The sequence below is a fragment of the Camelus bactrianus genome, chromosome 6, assembly GCF_048773025.1.
Source record: "Camelus bactrianus isolate YW-2024 breed Bactrian camel chromosome 6, ASM4877302v1, whole genome shotgun sequence".
NCBI lineage: Eukaryota > Metazoa > Chordata > Mammalia > Artiodactyla > Camelidae > Camelus > Camelus bactrianus.
In genome coordinates this window covers 59,856,312-59,880,806 of record NC_133544.1, presented here as the reverse complement: position 1 = coordinate 59,880,806, position 24,495 = coordinate 59,856,312, and the positions used below count along the sequence as shown (strand labels likewise).

Here is a 24,495-nt window from a genome sequence, read left to right as displayed (position 1 = left end):
ATGTGCAGTGCCGAGGACTTCAGTGCTAGTCACAGTGCGGAACTTTGGTGTTCATCTAGAAAATTAGGACAATTGCAGTCAGTGAGAACTACTGAGGAAAAGGATGAAAGCAGCAGGAGAAATGTTTTGCCTCAGAATCTGTTTGTGAGCCTAAAACTAGCACTTCGGCAGTGGATGCTCAGTCCTGTTTCAACTAAAAATGACTTGGCAAAGGAAAAGGTAAAGGGTATTTTAGGTTATTCATAAACCAGGTTGTACCAAAGACCATCAATCTGCAGAGGCACCACACTTTTTTTTTCCTATGATTTTTAAAAGTATAGGCACAAAATGATTGATGATAAGATTAATCCAGTGTATTGTTTGCTTGGACCAGTAGATTTAACAAGAGGTAAAATTATTAATGGAATGTCTCACTTCCCAGCCACCATGACACTAAAGTCCCTGATGAACTAGTAATTATCAATAGACTATCATAAAACATCAAACTGCATTGTTAAAATGCATTAAAATCATTTGGTGACTGACTGCAGTGTAGTCAGTTGAACTACCAGTTTAGGTAATACAGGAAGATAATGTCACCCTTTATTGTATCCTCACTACTGGATGGCTTCATGTTGGGTGTAAAAAAAAAAAAGATGGCATAGGAAACAACTAAAGTGAAAATGTGTTTTGAACAGTACTTTGGGGGGGGGCAGTTTGAAAAGATGGATAGCTTTTGCAGAGATTAAAAATTAAAATTATTAAGTGTGTCCTTGGGAAGAATCATTCAGAGCAGTTGCTACCTTTTAATCTAGTTTCCCTACCCAATAGTTTATAAATATTTCTGTGAATCATTTTAGGAAAATAAAGCTTTCCGAAACTAAGACATAATAAAAAATAATTGTATTTTTAAATGTTTCTAATGTGCAGTGTTTCTCTTTCAAGGAGTAAATATCATTTAATTTACAAAAAAAATAATTTAAAGGTCACAGACTCTACTTTTTTTTTCCTCTTTGACACCTTTGTGCATTCATCTCATTGTTTGACTGTTTACCTCATACATTCAGTAATATAAATTCCTTGGCATTTAGCTGGATCTTTTTTCCCCTTGTGGTTTGAAGTTCTTTCCCTTTTTTAATTAGATTGACCTTTTGGTTCACTTGAATGCCCTCAACCTGACAAAGAATAACTGTTCTCTTCTAAGGCAACCAGAAATGAACAGAGAAAGAGTGAAAATATTGACATAAAATGAAAATTTTTGATGCAGTGATCTGAGTATTATAATTGTTATTTCCTTAGTAACATAGAGAAATACCCAGCTCTGCACAGTTCTCAGAGCTTTAATGTGACAAGCTGCTTCACATCTTTCCAAGAGGACACTTTTATTATGTTCCTTAAAACTAATATCTTTAAAGTATTTTTAAATGTCTGGTAACAGCTGACCTATTTTACCTTTCTAAAATCCAACGAGTTAGTCTTGAAGAAATAAAAAATGTGACTGGTCCTCATTGTCTTTCTGTCATTCTGGGTATGTGTGTATGATACACCTACGCACATGCATGTGCACACACCCACAGATTATATATAACTGTTTTTCTTTTGAAAAGTAAATTTTAAAGAATATTTAGAACTATAGCTATCTGTTGAGGCTGAATCCATACTGCCTAATTATTCAACAAACTACAAGATTTAAATATTTATTGTATACATTTTCATACATGACCAATAATGTGTAACACATATGAAATTATGAGACGAGGTAATAACCAACCCATTTTGACCAGTGCCTATGTGTCAAAACTTGAGACATAGAGTAGGTAAAAATTCCCTCTGAAAACTAGGGTTTAGTACAATAATGCCACGACAATACTAACTTAAGTAACTTCTAATATTATAAGACGTCACTTTTCAGTCCCCACACAAAAAAGATTACTTTAAAAATATATAAGATTGGTATGAACTCACTGATGCACACTCCATTATTTCTGAGTTACCAGTTGACAATTTAGGTAGTTGCTTGGTCAACTTGGCCTGAATATAAGAAAATATGATGATTGAATCTCAAGATAGGTAAAGCAGTTATAAAAGAACAGCAAGGTAAAGGCATCCTATTTAGATTCCGAGGCTTTATGAAATTATATCTGGGATATGGAACTGAAGATTGAAGAGATACCAGAAAACTAGAGAAACAGTCTATTTTAAAAGAGTGGCATGCAGACACAGATACCAGAGAAATACTCTAAAAACAGGAAATTAATAAAATTATATTGCAATCTCTACATTATAGAACACTGTGAAGCCACACAAATAATATCTATGAATACAAGTGACATGGAAATATATTCATACTTTTCTTTTGAAGGAGAAGATTATCAGGGTACACAGTAGCATATTCTGTTATGTATCCAGTATGTAGCAGTAAGCTATGTGTGCGCGTGTGCATGTATATGTGTGTATACAGGCATATACATAACTCAAGCATTTATTTCACCATTATTTATAATTTGAATGTATAAAACAAGTTTAAATACTTAGGGAACAGCATTTGTATTATATGAAGAGCTTCTGATTATAAAAAATATGTATAAATCAAAAATTATTCTAGCTCTGGAAAAAAATTGGGTAAATGACTTAGGTGTTTGGCTTTGTGCTTTTTAAATAGAAGCAACTGGTGTTAACACTGTCGAGTCTGTAATATCCTTGTGCTAACATAAGGTAGTATACTACATGCTAACAAAAACTGATTGTAATAATAGTAAGAGTAATTTTAATAATAACAGCATCAATAATTATAACAAAAATAATATGTGCTTGATTAAAGATAGTTAAAGATGTTTACCAGTGATACCAAGGCAATTTTTCAAAATTGTTGAGACTATTTAGTGGAGAAAGGATTGTGTTTTTAAGAAATGGTGCTGAGACTATCAGATATCCACATGCAGAATAATGAACTAAGCATATACAAAAATAACTAAAATGGAAAACAGAACTAAGTTAATTAAATTTACACCACACACCGTATGCAAAAATTAACTGAAATGGAAGATAGAGCTAAATGTAGGAGCTAAAACTGAAATTCTTGGAAGGAAACGCAGGAGTAATTTTGGTAAACTTGAAGTAAACAAATATTTCTTAATCCCAACAACAAAACTGTAATCCGTAAAGAAAAATAATTAAATTGGACTTCCTGAGGATTGAAAAATTTTGCACCTGAAAAGACACCAATGAGTCAATGAAAAAATGAACCAAAGACTTTGAGAAAATAATTATAAATCACATACCAATTACAAATCATGTCATATAAGGGATGTGTATCTTGGAAATTTAAATAACTCTTACAATTCAATATGACAACCCAGTTAAAAATGTAAAGATTTTAAAATTCAAAGATTTTTATAGACACTTCACTGGAAAATGTATTCAAATGGAAAATAAGGACATAAAAATGCTCAGCATTATTAGTTATTGCAGAAATGCAAACACAGTGAGATACCACTTCATAAACAAATACTGATTAGATTGTGAAGAAACTGGAATTCTTATCCTCTTCTATGGGAATGTCAATTGTGCCAGCCACTTTGGAGCATAATTTGGCAGTTTCATAGAAAGGAAAGCATAATTTATCATACAAGCTAGCAATTCTACACCTAGGTATCTGTCCAAGATAAATTAAACACAAAGTCTTGTATGTAAATTTTCATAGCAACATTATTCATAATAATCAGAAACTGGAAACAATCCAAATGTATATCAATTGGTGAATGGATAAACAAAGTGTGATATACTCATACAGTGGAAATTTGTTCAACAATATAAAGAAAAAAGTACCAATATATTCCACTTGGTGGATGAACTTCAAAAAAATTATGCCAACTGAAAGAAGTCAGGTAAAAAAAATGTGACATACAGTATGATTTCTTAATATGAAATATCCAGAAAAGGCAATCTGTAGAGACATAATGTAGATTAGTAATTGCCTGTGGCTATGGATGGGAATGGAGAGTAACTGCAAATGGGTTTGAGGGATCTTTTTGGGTTGATGGAAATGTTCTAAAATTGGAATGTGGTTATGGTTGGACAGCTCTGCAAATTTACAAAAAGTCACTGCATTATACAACTGAATGTGAATTTTATACTATTCAAATTAAATACAGATGTTTAAAAAAAGTGAACTACTAAGCCTCATTCTAGATGAAAATGGGCACTGTTGTTCATGGTGTCCAGAAATTGTTAATGTGGCTACATTGAGAACACAGGTTTTGCTTCCATCACAGTAATTTTATTGCAGTGGTGACAATGAGACCTGTAACATTTTTTGTTGTTAGGTTGAATAATAATTGGATATAAAAAGAATTTTCAATACTAGGAAATGATGAAGGAATAATGTATTCATTTTCCAATGCCAAAATAGCAATGTGCTTCTAAAAAAAATGAACCACTTAAATTTTCCCTTAGTTCACATGATAATGATAACTTCTAGCATGACTTTGTAATAGAAGTTAGAACCATTGCAATGAGGAAAGAAAAATAAAAAAAACATAAGGACTCGAAAAGAAGAAATAAAACATCCCCTGTTTTAAAAATGGTACAACGAGAGTTACTTCAGTGAAATTGTCAGACTTGGGAATTCTAAAACTCCATGTCTTCACAGAAGTAATGAATAAGCTGGCAAAAACTATCAGAATAAACTCTTTTTGAATTCTGGCATCTAATTAAAAATTTAACAGAAGTAAGAGAATGCTTAACAAAGAAAAAGTAAAACAGCTGAATTTTTATGAGACCTCTGTGATTTTAACATATTCAATTATTTCTCACTCCCCAACTTGGGGAAACCTTGAAGACAGCAGCCTTCATTCCTGGTGCAAGTTGATGTTAAGTAACAGACCATATTCTCCAAAAATTGTGATTGTGTCTTATGACCTGTCTGTTGGTTCTCTGAAGGATCCCTGAAAGGTTTTCCTTTATTTTGTCTGCCTTTTAACTTCTCCAGAACTGAGATCATTTCTAGGGCAGCATTTGTTGAAAGCATTAAAAAACAAATGAAATTAGCCCTGGGCACCTGGGATTAGGTAACATTTAAAGCAAGCAACAGCCAGAACAAAAAGTTTGAATAGGAAGCAGATTGGAGAAGGAGATATACAGAGGAATTGGTTTTGAAAAAGTCCCATGTATTATGTGTGATTTAGAAGGTCATACATATATTAGATTTGGACACATGCTTAGAAAAGATCTGAGAAGACCTTATATTTCCACCTTTTTCTGAAGGCTCCACATAAGCAGGAAGTGAAGGCTGAGATAAGAGCTGTAGACTGAGTGTCTACATACAGCCAATGTTCAAAGACTGGGAGAGTTTTGGGTTCTCAGTTTTTCCTGTTTATTTTGGTTCCAGGTGTTTAAGTAAATATTTTTCAAATCACTAGGTGATCACTAAGCTAATGGAACAAAAATTTCAGTGGCCACGTATGATGAAAATGCAGACTTTACAGAAGTAACTCAGAAATAACACTAAACAAACAATGACCACAAGAAGCAACAACAACAGATCCTGGCTGTGGGGAGGAATCTAATCTAATCTAATAAAAGATGTCCAGTATTCAACAACAACAAAAGCAACAGGCATACAAAAAAAATAAGAAAATAGTGCCCATTTACAAGAATAAAGAAGTTAACAAAAAATTGTCCCTGGGGAAGCTCAGATTTTGGTCCTGCTGGACGAATACTTTAAATCTACTGTTTTAAGCATTCTCAAATGGCTAATGGAAACCATGGTAAAAATAAAAACTAAAACATACCAGAAGAATATTTCACCAGATAAAGAGTAATAATAAAGAGATAGAAATTATATACAAGGAACCAAATAGATTTCTGGAATTAAAATAAAATGGTAAAAGTAAAAATTCACTTGAGGGGTCCAACATTAAATTTGAGCAGGCAGAAGAAAGAATCAGCTAACTTGAAGATATATCAATTGAAAGGATCCAATCTGAAGAGCAGAAAGAAAAATGAGTGAAGAAAAAAAGGAATACAGCCTAAGAAATCTTTGAGATACTATCAAGTGTGCCAACATATGCATAATGGGAGTCTCAGAAGGAGAGAAGAGAGAAAAATGGGCATAAATAATATCTGAAGAAATAGTGGACAGTAGCTTTAATGTCCTGACAACAAAAAAACTGTCAAACAAGAGTTCTATATCTGACAAGACTATCCCAAAAATGAAGGAGAAATTAAGACATTCCTAGCTAAACAAAAAGAGAGGGAGCTTATTCTAGTAGACCTTCCTTATGAGAAATGTCAGAGAGAGTCCTTCAGGCTGAGATGAAAGGACAACAGAGAGTAATTTGAAGCCATATGAAGAAACAGAATACCAGAAAAGACAACTCCATAGGTAAATATAAAAGCCAATGTTATTTTGTGTTTGGTTTGTAATTCCTCTTTTTACCTGTCTGACTTAAGAGATAGATGTATAAAATATTAACTATAAATTCATTTCAAAGGGCTCACAACCTATAAAAGTGTAATTTGTGACAATAACAACATAGTGTGTGGTGGGTATGAAATATGAGCAAATTTTTGTATACTATTGAAACCAAATTGATATTCAAACAAGATTATTATAATGTAAGATAATTATAATCCTCAGGGTAACCACTAAGAAAATAATTAAAGACTACTCAGTAAAAGAAATAGGAAGGGAATCAAAATGGTGTACACACAAAAAAGCAATTAAAGAAAAGAAAACATTTAGAGAAATTAGGTAACAACAACAAATAAGATGGTATATAGAAAACAAATAGCAAAATGTCAGAAGTGCTTCCTTATCAGAAATCACATTAAATGTAAATAAATTCTCCCCTTAAAATGCAGAAATTGACAGAATAGGAAGGAAAAAACCAAGTATAATTCAACTGTTGCTATTTATGAGATGTTTACTTTAGATTTAAAAACAAATACATTGAAAGAGAAGTATAGAAAAAGACATTCTTTGCAAATATGTAAAATACATTGGTATATTTAAAACAATTTTCATAAGAAATGACTATATATTGATAATAGAATGAATTCATGCAGAACATGTAAGAATTATAAACATACACATCTAACAGTCTCCAAATATGTGAAATAAAAATTGACAGAATTGAAGGGGTATATAGATTGTTTTACAATAATAGTTGGAGACTTCAGTATCCTACTTTCAATAATGAATACAAAAACTGGACAGAATAGCAACTAGAAAAGTGAAAACTTGAACAACACTATAAAAAGAGACCTAACACACATATATAGAGCAATCTATCAAATAAGAGAAGATTACATATTCTTCTCAAGTACACATGAAACATTATTTAGGATAGACCATATATTTGGTCACAAAGCAAGTCTCAATACATTAAATGGCTGACATTGTATAAAGTTTCTTTTCCAACCACAATGGAATGAAACAAGAAATCAATAACAAAGAAACCTGGAAAGTTTACAAATTGTGGAAAATAATAATTTAATAAACCACTCTTAAACACCCAAAACATCAAAGAAGACAATACAAGGGAAATTAGATGAGATGAATGAAAACAAAACATGCAAAAACTTACGGAATGCAGTGGAAGCATCACTTAGAAGGAAATTTACAGCTCTAAGTACCTATGTTTAAAAAAGGAAGATACCAAATCAATAACTTAATTTTCAACCAAAGGAATTAGAAAAAGAGCAAACTAAACACAAAGCAGCAGAACAAAATAATGAAGATCGAGATCAATGAAATAGAGAATATAAAAACAGTAGAGAGAATGAATACAATGAGAAGTCATTTCTATGAAAATAATCAACAAAATTGACAATCCTTAGCTAGGCTGAACAAAGACAAAAGCGGTAAACTCAGAATACCAAAATCAGAAATAAAATTGGGGACATTGCTAATAGTCTTACATGGATTCAAAGGAAAAAGATTTTAGAGAGTATTATGAACAATTACATACCAATAAATTAGATACCCTACATGAAACAGACTGACTTGTAGAAAGAAAAAATAGAAAGTCTAAATGGATGTGTAATAAGGAAAGGGATTGAATAAATATTCAAAAACCTCCCAACCAAGAAAAACCCAGTGTGAGATGGCTTCACTGGTTAATTCTATCAAACATTTAAAGAAGAATTCACAACACTAATCAAAGTCTTACCAGAAAAAGAGCAAAAGCTTCCTAACTCACTCATGAGAAAGTGAAGCCATTACTGAAGGCTTCACAAGAAAATATTTTTAAAAGTCTTTTCAATATCTTTTATGAATATTGATGTAAAAGTTCTCAACAAAATACTATCAAACCAAATCCTGCGGCGTATTAAAAGGATTATGTATTATGACCAAGTAGAATGTATTCCAAGAATGCAAGGGTAGTTCACAGTATAAAAATAATCCATCAACATAGAATGGATTTTAAAAATACATCTCAACTGATGCAGAAAAGACATTTCACAAAATCTAACATACTATCATAATGTACAAAAATTTTTTTAAAATGGCAAAACACACAGAAAACTAGGAGTAACAGATAATTTCTCAACATGACAAAGAGTTTTTATGAAAAATCCATAGCTATTCAATGGTGAAAAAACTGAAAGCTTTGCCCTTAAGGAAGCAGACAAAGATGCCTACTTTCACCTCTGATGTACAGCATTGTGCTGAAATTTCTATGCAAAGCAATCAGACTAGAAAAAGAAAGGCATCCGTATTGGAAAGGAAGATGTAAAGCTGTCTCTATTTTTCATATAATATGATCCTATGTGTAGAAAATCCTAAAGAATCCATAAAAAATTGCTAGAATTAGTAGTCAGTCCAACAAAGTCGCTGGATACAAGGTCAACCTACATAAATCACTTGTATTTCTACACACTAGCAATGAACAATCTGAAGAGAAATTTTAAAATCAATTTCTTTTACAATAACATCAAAAAAATAAAATCCTTAAGAATCAATGTAATCTAAGAGGTATAAGACTTCTACACTAATAAAACACTGCTGAAAGAAATTGATATAAATAATTAGGAAAATTCTGTATTTATAGATCAGAAGACTGAAATAAGATGGCATACACCTCTACTGTGACCTACATATTCAGTTCAATCCCTATCAAAATTCTAGTAGATTTTATTGCAGAATCGTAAAAGCTGATTCTAAAATTCATAGGGAATTTAGGGTGATGGATGTATTCATTTCCATGTCAGTGGTGATAGTACACATGTGAAAACTTAAATATATACAATATATTTTACCTTTACTGTATCTCAATAAAGCTGTTAAAAGTTGACATAGTTTTTCCTTTTTGTGCCCTAGAATGTAGGAATAATAACAGGATAGAGCACTGACTTGAAAATCAAGACCCCATTTTTACAGGAGACTCGTCTGATTTCTTGTAATGCAGTGTTCCTGTCACTTTATCATTCTTTAAATATTTTGTAATTTTCAAGGGAAATACATCACTTGAATAATTTATACTTGAATTTATTGGTATATTTAAAATTTTAACTCCTGCAGTAATGTTTTCTGAATGTTATGCTGTAATCAACAGTTGTTATCCAACTGAAGTCTTTGGTCAATCTACCAGAGTCACTTTGACGATCTATTTATATTAAGCCTCATTCTCTCTACTATCATTTAGGAGATATGCTGATGAGGGCTGAAATGAGTTAGGAAGACTAATAGAGTAGAAGTGAAGGAATCTGGACAGTGTCCATAGTGGGTATGTTCTTCTTGAATTATCAATGGTCAGAGCAGTTGTAATAGTTATCACAGCAGGACACTTCTACCCAGTATCAACCAGTGAGCTTTTTGAAATCTTCTTTGCCATGATAAAACTAGTGTTACTTAGTGCTAATTTTTAATTTTTACAGAAAGAATTATTTAATCTAAGGCTGATATTGCTTAAGCTATTTTGAGTTCTCTGCTGAATATAATGTTTTTTGCTGTTCTATAGCATCTATGTAATTTACTTCTGCAAGACTCAGCAGTTATCAGAATGAGTATAAATGGTAATGATGGTGATTAACTTCCCTGCTTATATGTATATTGAGTTTTAGTATCATGCTAAGATGCTTTTCGTGATATTCTTGACTACAAGGAACACATGTTAATTGAACTCTACATTCAGTTTCAACTAAATTCATTAGAATATTAGCTAATTTTTTTTTTAAAAAAGGAAAAGAGAAAAAGTAGAATCTTTATTTTGGAATCATAAGAAATTTATAATTATTTTAAAGTCACCTCAGAAGAAAGAAGGATTTCCACATTCCATGTCAGACTTTAATGCTTTTCTTGGGTATTATCTGTCCCTGTTTGTCTGTCTTTATTTTTTACCTAAACAAAAGACACTTCATTGTTATAACTTTGTTATATATTATAGACAGAACACATTGTTTCTGTTCACCTTTGTAATTTTACAGACTGTCTGTCTTTCCCCTTAGCTTTTCCTGTCAAGCCCCCTGCTTCTTGCATGACCCTGTCCAAACATCAAGCCCATACTACCTTCCATTTTAAAAGGGAAGAAAATGGCTCACACAAATTACAAGGTGAAAACTGTATCTCGTATTGGGGAATATAAAAGAACATAATATGCTTTTTAAATTAATGTTTTCTTTGGCAAAAATGTAAAATGATAGAAGAAATTGTTTTACTTTTCAAAAAGTTTATCTTATTTACCTTAGGACCTTACATTTTTAGGTCACTAAGTCTGACACTACCTACCTAATTTTAATTCCCCCCAAACCATTTACTTCTTTCTAAAAGAAAACAACTTGTTTTATCCCATTTCCTCCTTACATCTTGTACCTCAGGGGAGGCTGGCACAGTCCTTTGCTCTAAGAGTCAGTCCTGACTGCTCTAAGCTGATCATGGCGGTCCCTTTCCTCTTACTAGTGAATGGTTTTCTTGGAGGCATATAGTATCACTCCAGCTGATGAGACTTGGCTGTGTCTTTGCTTCAAAGAGAAGTATACAAATGAAACCTATTTCTTTGATTTTTTTCCCTTCATTTCTGGAAGCAATCCTTAGATTTGCCAAAGTTGTCTAGTCCAAGGAAACACCTTGGATTCTAAAGCTGAACACAACTTGGAGCCTTTGGGATGTGTTTTGAGCACTGAGTTAACTTAAGTCTAGATTCTTTCTGTGCCAGAATTTCTTGTCACATAAGGCAAATTTCCTTATTCCTGAAAGTTGAATTCTTAATCGTTGTTTCTTGCAACAGAATGCGTCCTAACTAGTAGGCATCTGCTGAATATTTTGTTAATGGTAATAATAGTTACTCCAGGCTATTCTTAGACTTATTTTTGCTGAAAAAAATCGTGCTGAAAGGTGAAGAAAAATATGAATCTCCATCTCAAATGCTTGTATAAATGTATCTATATTATTTGAATACATTTTAGCTAACCATTTATGGAACATCCATTTATTGGTAATCAAGTGATTAGAAAATAGACACAGGTTCAGTATTACTGGTAACTAAAGCATGTATGGAAAGGCAGACATAGAAAAATAGTGAGCAGCAAATTTATCATAGTGTGACAGTTGCTCTGAAGGAACAGTTGAGTGTGTTTTGGACAAGCACAAAACTAAGAGCAGGTGGAGTGAAGAGGAGATTGAGGTGATCAGAAGTGATAGTAGATGTATTCCAGGTCATGGAATGGGAGAGGAAATAAGATTAATGAAGACCTTGAGAACCGAAGGAACATGGCATACTCAAGAAACTAAAAACAAATTTGCCAGGTTTTAATTTAGTGGGATTTTGGCCACATGATGTGATGAGGGAATCACATCCTGTGTCTTTCAAAGTGACGGAGTCTCACTGAATTCAGCATGCTTTTTTGTGAATTCACATGGTTCCAGTCATACCCCAGTCTGAGAAACAATTTAATATATTTTTTTATTAGATCTACTCTATAAAATGTCCATCGATAGATGAAGGGATAAAGATGTGTCGGGGGTGTGTGTGTGTATATATATATATATGCGCGTGCACATAATGGAATATTACTCAGCCGTAAAAAAGAATGAAATAATGCCATTTGCAGCAACAAATGGATGGACCTAGAGATTATCATACTAAGTGAAGTAAGCTAGAAAGAGAAAGACAAATATCATATGCTATCACTTATATGTGGAATCTAAAAGAAATGATACAAATGAACTTTTTTATAAAATAGAAACAGACTCACAGACATAGAAAACAAGCTTATGGCTACCAAAGGGGAAAGCAGGGGGAGGGATAAATTAGGAGTTTGAGACTAGCAGATACAAATTACAATATACAAAAGAGATAAACAATGAGGTCCTACTGTATAGCACAGGGATCTATATTCCACAGCTTTTAATAATCCATAATGAAAAAGACTATACGTGTGTGTGTGTGTTTATATGTGTGTGTGTGTGTGTGTGTGTATATATATATAAATAAACTGAATTGCTATGCTGTACACCAGAAACTAACACAACATTGTAAATCAGCTACTACAATTAAAAACAATAAAATAAATTTAAAAGCCTATAGGGTCTAAAGAATGTAAGGCAGAAGTGGTTTGATTATAGCTTACCAAAACTCAGTGTATGCAGTAGAAGGGAAGAGAAACTGAAACAAAGATAAATCAGGGTGAATCTGGCAGCTGACTGAACTGCTGCTCACATAAATATACTCTTTTTCTTGTGGCTAGAACGTTGCTTAATTTCTTAAGAATTGGGTATAGAATGTGAGTAAGCCAAGTATCTAAATTATATAATTTTCAAGATTAAATTCTTTTTAATATATCCAATATTAAAAATACCAAATTTATCTTTTTACATGCTAGAACAATTTTGTTATTTTACTAGCAGTGAACTTTGATTAAAATGTTAAATGCCTTGATGAAAATTAGTTTAAGAAGTCATTCTGTTGAAATAAATACTCTTTTGACTGAACTGTTTGTTCACTTCAACTAAAATGTGATAAATACAGGTACTCTACCTATGGGCAGTTATAAATTTGTCTTAAACACATACAAAAATATATTTTTTAATGTCTATGTGTATTTGGAAGGTAAAACATATGTGAAATCAGCTGGCTTAAGAGAAGGTAGCTTCAGTTTCAGAGGTGACTCATTTCTGCTTGACTTCTAAGAAACCTACCCATGATCAAGATAAAACAAATAGACTGCGTGAAGTCCATTGAGTGGACAGGGATCTAGAAAGGAATTCTTTGGTTCTCACATCGTGAAGCTTGGAAAACAGTGGTTTATTAATTACCTCTCACACAGCGTAGCTAGGGACATCACTTATCAGATGTACAGAGAGGGTTCAAACACAAAATACACAGTTAGGAGGGATCTTTTATAAGTTCTATTAACCCAAATAATCAGGTTTGAGAATAGGGATGTGTTGGTAATGAGAAGCCCTGGTGAACTGAATTTGGAGCATTTTAATGCTATTAGAAGTTATCTTTTTAGAATTGTTAATTTGAGAATGCAGTGTTTCTTACAGTAAGGAGAACAGTTCGAAGGGTGATGTGACGCTTTCTGAGAGGTATTCACTATGAAACACTGTGCCTTGAGAATCAGTGAGAAGGAGGAAATATGGTCTCTGTGCCCTTGGCAGTGAGAATGAAGTCCTGGAGTCTCTAAACTAAGCTTTTCAGAAGTCACATCTGAGTACTCTTCAGAAAACACTTTTTTTTTGCTTGGTTTAAAAAAACAAAGCATGTGTTTCCCTGTTTCACTGATGCCTGAAATATCAAGAAAAGATCTGAGAAATTTTCCATTCTGTGAAGTCAGCTCAAAATTATAAGACCCCAATATATCTCTTAAAAGCACATTATTAAAGGGCAGCTAAAATAGGATTTTTCCATTTGGGTACCTATTACCGTATCTTTAAAAATCAGTTTAAGTACTGTGGAAAAGTTGCTAGATGCTTTTTTCAGGAGGAATTGAAGGTTATAGGAGAACATGAACTGATAAGAAGAGGTAATATAACTTTAAATTAGTAAATTTTTAAATGGAAGTAGAAATTTATTCTAAAGTATCCAATAGATAAAACAGATCAAATTTATTCTCCAGCTATGACTAGTAAATCAAACTCTGATGGAAAAATATAATGTATTGTTCTGTAAAATGATCATTTGCAATGGAGAAAGTAGCATGTCTGAAGGCATTAGTTTATTCTTAATTATGTCTGGAATGCAATCGCTTGGAAAGCTTGCAGTGATATCAGAGCAGTGATATTTTATATATTGTGACAGACTGAACAACCAGCAGGATGCTGAGCAAAACAATGTAGAACCAGTTTTGCTGCTGAACCAATGCAAAATCTACAGAAATAATTCTTTCTTTAAAATAGTAATTCCCAGCCCAAAGTTTTGTTTCATTTTTAAAGTGAAGAGACATTTTAATCTTGCTCTTATCCAATGTAATGAGAATGCTGAAGATGCTCAGTCAAATGCATCATTGCTTAGAGAGTTTAAAATTCATAAAAGAGAATGTAACGGATAGTTGTGATTCCTCTATGAAATGCATATGTGCAGCCATCCAAGTGGAGAACTAGATGTTTTCTATATACTTATTAGAACCACTGGAGTTAGGCTTTTAGTTTGCAAATTTTAGTAATTTCATCAGTCACCCCAAACCTCAGGCTCTGTGAATGTGTGTTTAATATGTGTATGTATACATTTCAATTGTTTATTTTTTAAGGATTTTAAAGATTCTGAAATCCTTTAAGTCACATATATGTACCTTTGTACTAAGTAGTTTAAAGTTCTCAGATATTAACCAATAATAACAAGGCTAGTAAATTTTTGAAATGGATTCAGCAAGGGAATAACATTTAAAATAACCTAATATAAATGAGACAAGTCATTTCAAATGAAAAATACCATAATGTTAAAATGAGAACAAGAATTTACAACATGAATGGGTTTAGTATTGCTTTTTTAAAATGTCTGAATATTTGAGTAATTTTAATTATTATACTTAAAGAAGCATCAATATTTAAAAGATTAATATCAATACATTGTTAACAAAAGAGCATAACAGAGAAAATCAAATGCTAATAATTTTTTAAAGCATTAGCCATGAAATCCAAGTTCCCTAAAATTACCTAATGATATAAGTTTATTTCATGAATACCCATTAAAATAATTATGATAGGATTGTATTTCTTAAATTTTTATTTAATTTTTGTTTTAATCTAGGTCCCCCAGGGCCTTTTTCTTTTAGAAAATTGTTTTATTTGATTAACACATACATGAAAAATCTCATAAGGCAAAACTTTAATTGGGTTTAATATGTTCTGTTCACTGCATATAAGCTGTGGAAATGAGCATAAGAATGTGTATTAGAGTTATTTTTAAAGTGTAGAACTCTGCAAGTGTGCATGGTATTTTCACAAAGCTAACTCCTTTAGATGAAGAAAAAAAAGTAGTAAACTCACAGTTTTTCATTAAATTTATCTGAGCTTCTTTTATGAGGCTCTACCTGGTCTTGGTTGTAGTGTTCTTGGAATCTTTTCTGTCATGCATAACTTTACACCATTTTCTGTCCTATTTAATTATTCTGTCTTAAAGCATAATCAGCATTAAACCAGCTGTGCAACCTTGAATGAATACTATTTCAATAATACATTGATTTTTTTTAAAAAAGCACAAGGTGGCTATTAATTTCACTTGAAACTCTCCCTCCTGACTATCGCCTGTGCACAGTTTTGGAAGCTGATGCGTTTGCTGCTAAGTAGTGCTGTCCCTGGAATGCTCGGTATACCAGTGGATTCTCTCAGTCTGACACAGTGACTGGCCAGACAACAATATCAGGGAAAGATACTTTTTGAGAAGACATTCTTATTATTATGGTGGACTGAATCATGGAAAATCTTTCTAGTAGCACAAGAAGCAGACCAGTTTCTTGAAAGAAAAAGAGAATTTTTTTTCTGCAAACCCTTCCTACTAGGATATAAGTATTGAGATGACCTGCATGTGAAGCACCCAGTCCCAACAGAGAAGTGTTGGTAATTCAGTCAACAGCACAGTTAGACTGCTGGCATAAAAGGCATTAATTAAACACTCCAGAAAGAAGCACATTAATCATGAATCATGGAGCGTCTAAGTCTGAATCTTGGCCAGTGATGATAGGACTTACAGTAAATGAATTACATGGGTTTTGGCATGAATTCTACATATCAGATTCCACCTTGGGTGACCCATGTGGCTTTATAGAATTATGAAATTCTCAAAAGTGATTGTATACCATCATTCTATCTCTGAGAGGATGTCATAAAATCATTGATTATTAGCGCTGGAAAGAACCTTGGTGATTCAATCCAATTCTTTAATTAACCAATGAACAAACAAACCAGCTAGGAGTGCTCAAGTGAATTACATACATGCAAGGCCTATTTCTTTTTGTAATTTTTTTCTTATCACTACCATCATGACTACTGTTCTTTTTGAACTTTGGATAAAGTATACATTGTCACATATATATGATTTATTGTTACTGTATGGATCTTTATTGGTTAGCATAAATAATATTGCCTTCTGTAACACATAACTCCCAAATCTCTGTTCCTTAGCAAAATGGATTCACTTTTTTCCTTATGAAAAATCCAAACTGAGATATTTCCTGCTAGGTGGCAATATTCATCCTGGTCATTTAGGATCCAAGTTTTGTGAAACCTTCAGTATTCACCGTGACACCTTGTCCTTGCTGGGTCATCTGTAACAGGCAGTTTGTGTTGTGGGGAGACAGAGTGTGGATGACTGTGCAGGGGAATTTTACTCATCAAGCCTGAAAATTGCATGTGTCCTTTGATCATGGAGCCATCCCTGGCTGCGAGGGTGGCAGAGTAGAAAACGCTATCTTGCTTTCTGCAAATTGGAGGATAGTAGATGTTGTGGTGTGTCCTTCAGATCTCCCTTCAGGACTGAGGTATTTGTTTCTCCAGCTGCTTGGAGTACTGGTGAGGGATAACTTCCAACTGTTTCTCTAGAAATTGCCCTCAGGTGAAGAAATCTGCCACAACTTGTTCTTGCCCCGTCCTCATTGGCAGTCCACTTCCGTCAGTGGTCAATGCAGACTGGAAAGACCTGGCCCTCTTGCCACAGGCAAGACAACCAGGAAGGGCCCCCTCAGTGACAGTGTTTCCTATGGGATGACTGAGGCCTTTGTGCTGAGTTTGTAACAGTGCATCCCCTTCCTTTATAGAATCCTGCTTCCTCCACTCCTAAGCACAGGTACACAAACCCACGTGCAAATCTACATCTCAGAGTCTGTTTTGGGGGAACTCAATCTCAGATAGGAAGGTAGCAGGAAAAGCAATCTCTGCATAGTCTGTCTGACTTTTGATCAACAAATACCTGTTTTATTCTTCCCCCTACATATAAGACACAGTAACCCTGAGAGACAGTCCAACTTCCTATCTAGTTGTCCATTCCACCTTTAAGCTTTTCTGATGATACACTGTCCTCTCCAGCAGGTCCTGGCCCAGACATCAATGAACTAGCAAAGACAAGTTATCTGCCCCTAATACATCAATTATGCACAATGGTGGAGAAGGTCCAGAATAGCAAAAGCAAATGTGGAAATTGAAAGATATGGCATTACAGCTGCATCTCCATGTTTGATATCCTGCTAGGCATGTTTTATGAAGACTCAGAATTGTGGTGGAGGTTGGTGAGGAAAATTCTTTAATTAGGCTCTGAGTTTGGGGAGAAACATCCTTATTCTCTCTATCCAACATTTTTCTAGGGCCTTGGCTCTATCATTCATAAGGTCTTTCTTGTTATCCTCTGTGATCATATCTTATGTATAAAGGAGAGTATGTCCTGACTGGGGTCTACGTGTGCTAAAGTTTACTTACTGTCAGGATTTTTTTAAGATTTGAAAAACTAGAGGCATTTTTAGACAATACTCTTAGTTTCTTTTGGCTACACAGTTCCTGCAAAAACTTGCTAACCTTCTGATCCATCTGAGTCCAGTCAGTCCCATGGGCCAGTAAGCACACCTATAGTTCTTTCCCAAAGTTCTAATACATTTTAATTTTGAGTTTCCTACCTATCTCACTCTCTATTTCTTTCTCTTAGCTATTTAATTATTCTACTTATTTAATTTTAACAGAAAAGTTTTTGTTCAACTTTTTTCTCCCCCCATACTGAGCACTTTCTAAAGGAGAGTCTAGAACAGTTGCCTTTCCAATCCTTAATGGCTTTACATCTCCAGATTGTCTTCAATTCTTTTTAAACTTTGTAGCATATCTTTCTAGAAACATTTGGCTAAAGGCAGCCAGTAATAACTGAGACACCTTTTTATTCTGCCTTTTCCCAGTCACTTCCTCTAAAGCAATAGTCTCATTATGTATATGACTTGCCTTCCAAGTTGTTGCAGATGGAAATTTTGTCACAGCTCAACTGAAAACCCCCGGTTTCAAACCTACAGTATCTGTTTTCTTGTTGTCCATTCCTCAACTATTAAACCAGTGCCAAACAGTGTAGTTTTTTTTTAATGGTGGCATATCATTTACAGTAAAAATTTTTGGCATTATTAACATAAATAATTGTTTATGTTAAGTGGGTAAATATAAAGATTATAAATATAATTATTATAGATTATTATAAATGTAAGTATTATAACAAACACCTGTGGATTTCAGTGGTTTAACATGATATGTTCTTTCTACCTGATATATCTATAGTTTTTACATGGTGTTAGACTTGGTCATCTAGGCATTGAAACTTCTTTCATGTTTGTCTTTGCTATCCTTGGGGCCTCAGAGACTTCTGATGGAGTGTCTGCCTCTAGCTGGCAGTCAGGGGAAGAGAAGACAAGGACATTACTTAGAGGAGTTTTTTTATGGGCAAGCCTGGATGTGGTGTGCTGCAACTCCCAGAACCATCCTTTGGCCACAACTTGGTCATAGAGCTACATCTAACTGTTAGGGAAGGCTGGGAAATGTACTCTGGTTTCCCCAGCAGGCAGTAGAAAGACATTTCATAAACACAGAACATCTGCTACAGAGTCCTACTGTCTATATATCATCAACTATGTATTATATTATAAAGAATATGATAATAAAAACTAGGTCACAGAGATTGTCACGTGGTATCACGGTCACTGACAGACTTCTTCAGCACCTGGGGATAATCATTTTATTCCTGGCTGCAGTATTCTTCTACTTTCGAAATAAGATACACAACATATTAAGAAAATTCTGTCAAAAAATTATTCTAGGATATCTGAGTAACTTTATCAGTTGGTTAAGGATAGGCACACGCAGTGCACTCACACCCAAACAAAATGACTTTTGGAAAATAGCTATTAACTCCTAGCGTATATAGATACGCAAAACCAAACTTCACTTTGTTTCCATTCTCCTGAAATGCACCCTATAATTACATTTAATAGTCCCGAGGTAAATACCATGTAAACTGGAGCCTTCTTTAAAGAAGGGAAGCAGTCACATATTCACACTGCAATGAAGGGGTATTTACATGGCAATTACCAAGCCATTGTATTGCCTTTCCTTTAATCTCATCAGCTCCATCTCCTAAATCTTGTTCAGGCAAAGCAGTTGAGCTAAATAACTTTTAACTACCAAAGTGTATATTTCTTAAAGCAGTTGTCACTGGTATTTTTGTAGTTAGTCTGATGTTTGTTTTTCGTATATTAAGAATTTGGGGGAAAGTGCATTTTAAACAACCATTAGGCATTTATGCAAATCTATCAAGTTGTTCATTTAAAAAATATCCTGATCATAATAATTGTCCATATTCTTTATGGAAAATTGAATATTAAATTATATATAAAGAGTCCAAGAAAAATTCCAAAATACAAATTTTTGTTTACTTTTATTTAAAATTTTTATTTATTTATTTTAGGTAGGCTATTTTTTATTGAAGTTAATTGACTTGCAGTATTATATTAGTTTCAGGTGTACAGCATAGTGATTTATTTATACTCTTATACATTATGAAATGATCACCATAAGTTTAGTTAACTGTCACCATACAAAGTTACTACAACATTCTAAAATACAAATCTATATAAAAGTAAAACTAAAGATTAAATTATTTTAAAAAAATCCTTTCAGTTATGTGTCTGAGTGACATGTTGCTTTTAAACTAAACTTTTAATTGAAATATGATATATACAAAAATACACAATTTTATAGCTTGAGGAATTTTCATAAATTGAGCCTACCCATGTAATAATTCCTCACATCATGAACAGAGCATCACTAACACCACAGAAACACCTTTCATGCCCTATTCCAACCATTATCTTCCTAAATTTAACTTCTATCCTGTTTTCTATTGCTATAGATTAGTTTTACCTATCTTAAAACTGTATGAAGTTGGAATTATACAAACTGTAATATAGTGGATTCTGGGTTGTGCTACCCAAATCTCCCTTCTAGACTAAGCACTTACTCTCATGACTGCAAAGAATATTGGCTGCTAATAGTTCACATATATGTTCTCAGAGAATTGTCCTTAGATGAAGGAATCACCCAAGATTACATGTTCTCCAGGAAGGCAACCTACATCTAATACCATGTAGGGTACAATACCCAAGCCCCCTTACCTTTGGGGCCAATGTAAAAGGCCATCTCAGCTCCAGAGTTCTGAATGGAGTCCTCACAGATTTCTGCTGCAACATACTGCAGTTGAACACCTTCCGATACTCAAATTAGCTTCCCTCAATCCCTTCAAATACTGTTTCTGAGATCATCCTCCAAGATACTTCTGTCCTGAAAATCTCTAACCTCAGAGACCATCTCAGAGACACATCTAAGAGAGCTGGTGACAATGGGAGTGTTTCCAGGAAGAAGTCTCTAAACTGAGTTTTTGAAGCTGGATTACCTGCTAGCAGGCTGACAGAACCATTATTGAAAGTAGGTGGACTGCTGATAACTCCTGGCATACACTAATGGTGTAATTAACTGTCAAATTCCCATCAGTGGTGAACGCAATCGGAAAGGATGTACTAGCTGTGCAATGCCTGGTGTGGTAGAAAAGTATGAGAGGAGGGTAAGTTAAGGTACTTTGGAGTCAACTGCTATTGCTGATTTAGACTGGGCATTTCTGAAGAATTGATGGGATAAATTTTGTGGGAATCTTATATGAGGACTGGTATGAGGGCCTCAGGCCTTGTGAAATGTAAATTTATTTCACAAGAAACAGTTTTGCACATTTAGAATACTGCACCGTATCTTTTTCCAGTCCAACATTAACTGTGAACTTCAGACCATTGGTATGAGTTAGCGATCTGTGCTGCAGAAAACATAGATGACCAGTCTATTTGGGACATTCTTTAGTTATATTTGTCCTACAGTTCCATATTTTAGAAGTATGTTCCTTATTTCTTATCGCCTCCAGTTTATTCCCCAGGTTCTTTTATCACATTATCCTTAGGTAAATTGTTGCTCTGGATAGACTTTGCTTATCTAAATATTAAATAATAATATTAAATATAATTATTTAATTAAATAATTAAATAATAAAGACAGCACAGCATGCAGTGCATCCATTGATATGTTAGTAGACAAGATAAAAATAATGAATAAAAGGTAGGTAAATGGTAAAAAATAAGACACATTGAATTTTTATAATAAAAATAAATACTATGTAATAAAAGAATCAGATAAATACTACCCCCTAATATAGAAAATATGACTCTTAAGAGAATAAAGGCAATGAAAAATGTTTGTTAATGAAGAAGAAAGAATGTGAATTAGGAAGTAATAAATGTTTTCACTATCATGAATGATACCTAGGTTTAAATAAAGACATAAAATAAGTGAGACATATTAGAGGAAATAAGGATTAGAATGAACACACCTTAAAACTGAGTTAGGGAAATGAATGTCAAGGTTGACAAATCATACAGTTTGCAATAGAAAATGCATAAATGAATGAATGAATGTAACCCAAGAGATGATGTATAACAAAGTTAGGCAAAGATGGTACAACTTAGACATAACTGATGAACCTGAAAATTATTAACACTATAACAGAGTGGTTTAGTCATTAGATAAAAGTCTGAATTTCCAGATCAAATGACATATTGGTCTGAGGGAAACCGACAGAACACTATAAATATTTACTCTTTACTATATAGTATTGAACTAATAGAGTAAAAAAAAAATGTGTATTCTATAGAAACTGGGGGGAGGCAGTCTCTGCTTTCAGTTATCACCAAGGTAAAAAAAGATTCTATAAGTATTCAGACAAAGACAAGTAACAAAAATTGTAGGGAAAAATCTAATTTGTCTCAGTACCCTGCACTAAAACATTCAGCATAAGATGACTAAGGAGCAATGTCTTAAAAATCTTAAGAGAAAACAGGCATAAACCAAAGTTTTGTTGTTATGGACCTAGCCAAATTCTCATTCAAATATAAAGACAAAAATCTCAAACACATAAAGCACTTGGAGATGATAGCATCCAAGCATTCCTGAAAAAAATTGAAATTGTTAAGCGTCAGCCAAATGATGTAATATAAATTAAAATAAATTAGGGATGATGAAACTATGGTATGAAAGGACTTTCAGTAAGCATTGAATACATTCAAATATATAACAGAATGAAATATGATATGTCCTGTCAATAGGAAACTAGTTAAATGAAATAAGGCAACATGAAACATTATGCAGCCTTTACAACAATGAAATAACTTTTTTCATACCAGTATGGAAAGATATTTAGGATGAATTTTTAAGTAAAATTTCCTCTGTCTATAACTTAGCATTGTGAGCGTCTGAAATTCCACCATTATGTCAGTGATCTTTATAAATAAGCATTTGTTTTAAAGTGACATAGTCTACTTACTGTAATATATTTGTCCAGAAAGTGGATAATGAACCAAAAGAACAGAATTTTATGATTTGCTGTGTAACAGCCCAAAGATAGGTATTTGAAATCAATAGAAAAGGTCTTTCTCTATGTGGTCATTCAGGGAGGCAGGCTAGTGGAGGCTTTACCTTCCTCAATGTGTAGTCTCCATGGTCAACATAAGCATCTCTACCCTAACCTTCCAGAGGAAAAATAGCACAGAGGAAACCAAGTGGTTTTATGGTCTGTGGCCTGAAAGTCACACGTAACGTTTCCACTGCCATTTCTGGATAGTAATCAGCCCCGTGGCTGCACATGCCTGCAACAGGGGCTGAGATAGACGCCCAAGAAGAAGTGGAGAACACAGTAGAACACGTCGGTTTCTTCCATAGCATTCAGAATAAGTAAATAAGGAAAGATCTTGAGGATTACAATATTGAGATGTTGAAATCTGATCAAAATGTGTTTATCAGCTTTCTTTTTTATGATTGGAGGGGAAGAGAATATTAAAGCCTGAGAGTACATGAGGAGTGCTGTTCTGAAACATGTGACGGAACACATGGGAAAGAAAAGTTGAATAAAGAGTTCAATTAAAAATTCACCTCTTCTGGGTTTTGCTGATGGCAAGGCTGCCACTGAGAGACATAGCGGGCCACGCAGGCCTTAGACAGCTCCACCGTATTCTTCCACATCATCATCAACAGTGGGCCCCTGGACTGCATCTCCTTTTAGCTCTTTGAAGACAAAGTTCCAAAGACAGCAGAAAACTTTTAGCACTGGGGAGAAAGCATTTAGTTACAAGGATTCCTGCATTCACAGAATTATTCTGGAGTCTGTGTGCCAGGGTGGTGACTTCTCATATCATAATGGCAGTGATGGCAAGTCCATTTTTGGGGACAAATTTGATGATGAGAGCTTCATCCTGAAGCACACAGGTCCTGGCATCTTGTTTATGGCAAATGCTGGGCCTAGCACAAACAGTTCCCACTTTTGTATCTGCATGGCCAAGACTGAGTGGTTAAAAACAAAGGTGGTCTTTAGCAAGGTAAAAGAGCATATATGTGCTTTAGAAGCAATGGGGAACTTTGGGTCCAGGAACAGCAAGACCAGCAAGATCACCATTGCCCCTGCGAGCGACACTAATACATTTGACTTACGTTTTACCTCAGTCACCAGACCATTTCTTCTGTGGCTCAGGAGAGCACCCCTCCACCTCTGTCTGCTCTCAGTGCCCTGTAATGTTTGCTCTTGCGACAGTTCCTTTGGTTCCATATTTTCTTGATCTCCCTCCAAGTCTACCTAGATTAAGAGTTAGGTTTATGATTGTAAAAGAAGAACTAAACAACAATTTAAAATTTTTTTCCTCTTCTGCAGTTTACACAAATCTGATCAAAGAAGAAAAGCATCTTTCCAATACTTCACACCATTTTATACACATGACTTTGTGAATGAGCACATTCATTCTGCTCTGTGAGGAGGGGAGTTGCTTGATCCTTTGCATAGTCCCAACAAAAATTCTGAAATAAGGACATTGAAATGTATCCAAATCTGTGTCAATATTCAAATGATAAAAGTCCCTTTTTTATTTGCACCTGATTTTCCTCTTGTGGATGGGTTTTTCAAATGCTGTGTTCAGATATCAGGTTTGATCCCTCACTCAACTGGGAACTTAACTTTGTAGGAAAATGATTTC

At 33.9% G+C, this 24,495-nt stretch overlaps 1 non-coding gene and 1 pseudogene across 1 annotated transcript; both read left to right on the top strand.

Moving 5' to 3' along the window:
• On the top strand, window positions 1-24,084 carry LOC105075273 (peptidyl-prolyl cis-trans isomerase A pseudogene; annotated as a pseudogene).
• LOC123619146 (small nucleolar RNA SNORA1) lies at window positions 4,158-4,293 on the top strand. Its single transcript, XR_006727692.1, has one exon. It is a non-coding gene; the product is annotated as a small nucleolar RNA SNORA1 (small nucleolar RNA).
• Window positions 24,085-24,495: the final 411 nt, after the last annotated feature.